Raw genomic sequence first — 1508 nt, forward strand, 5'->3', positions numbered from 1 at the left:
TTCATCTCACAATACCGCCGAACCAAAGTATGACATGCTGGTAAGCAGTATGACTTGTATCGCCCACAACTCACTTGTGTTCTACTCGTGCATATAATATCAACGCATAAAACCTGGCTCTGATACCACTGTAGGGGAACGTAGTAATTTCAAAAAATTTCTTACGCACACGCAAGATCATGGTGATGACATAGCAGCGAGAGGGGAGAGTGTTGTCCACGTACCCTCGTAGACCGTAAGTGAAAGTGTTATGAAAACGCGGTTGATGTAGTCGTACGTCTTCATGATCCGACCGATCCAAGTACCGAACATACGGCACCTCCGAGTTCAGCACACGTTCAGCTCAATGACGATCCCCGGACTCCGATCCAGCAGGGTGTCGGGGATGAGTTCCGTAAGCACGACGGCGTGGTGAAGATGATGATGTTCTACCGGCGCAGGGCTTCGCCTAAACTCCGCGACGATATGACCGAGGTGGAATATGGTGGAGGGGGGCACCGCACACGGCTAAGGAACGATCCATAGATCAACTTATGTGTCTATGGGGTGCCCCCTGCCCTCGTATATAAAGGAGGGAGGGGGGAGGCCGGCCGGCCCTTGTTGGGCGCGCCAGAAGGAGGAGTCCTCCTCCTAGTAGGAGTAGGACTCCTCCTTTCCTACTCCTACTAGGAAGGGAAGGAAGGGGGAGAGGAGGGGAACGAAAGAGGGGGGCGCCGCCCCCCCTCCTAGTCCAATTCGGACCAGAGGGAGAGGGGGCGCGCGGCCCTTCCTGGACGCCCCTCTCTCTTCTCACCAAGGCCCATGTGGCCCATTAACTCTCCGGGGGGGGGGGGGGGGGTTCCGGTAACCCTCCGGCACTCCAGTTTTCTCCGAAATCACCCGGAACACTTCCGGTGTCCGAATATAGTCGTCCAATATATCAATCTTTATGTCTCGACCATTTCGAGACTCATCGTCATGCCCGTGATCACATCTGGGACTCCGAACAAACTTCGGTACATCAAAACTTGTAAACTCATAATAAAACTGTCATCGTAACGTTAAGCGTGCGGACCCTACGGGTTCGAGAACTATGTAGACATGACCTAGAACTATTTTTGGTCAATAACCAATAGTGGAACCTGGATGCCCATATTGGTTCCTACATATTCTACGAAGATCATTATCGGTCAAACCGCATAACAACATGTGTTGTTCCCTTTGTCATCGGTATGTTACTTGCCCGAGATTTGATCGTCGGTATCCAATACCTAGTTCAATCTCGTTACCGGCAAGTCTCTTTACTCGTTCTGTAACACATCATCTTATAACTAACTCATTAGTTACAATGCTTGCAAGGCTTAGGTGATGAGTATTACCGAGAGGGCCCAGAGATACCTCTCCGACAATCGGAGTGACAAAACCTAATATCGAATTATGCCAACCCAACATGTACCTTCGGAAACACCTGTAGAGCACCTTTATAATCACCCAGTTACGTTGTGACGTTTGGTAGCACACAAAGTGTT

This window comes from Triticum aestivum, chromosome 5B, assembly GCF_018294505.1.
Source record: "Triticum aestivum cultivar Chinese Spring chromosome 5B, IWGSC CS RefSeq v2.1, whole genome shotgun sequence".
NCBI lineage: Eukaryota > Viridiplantae > Streptophyta > Magnoliopsida > Poales > Poaceae > Triticum > Triticum aestivum.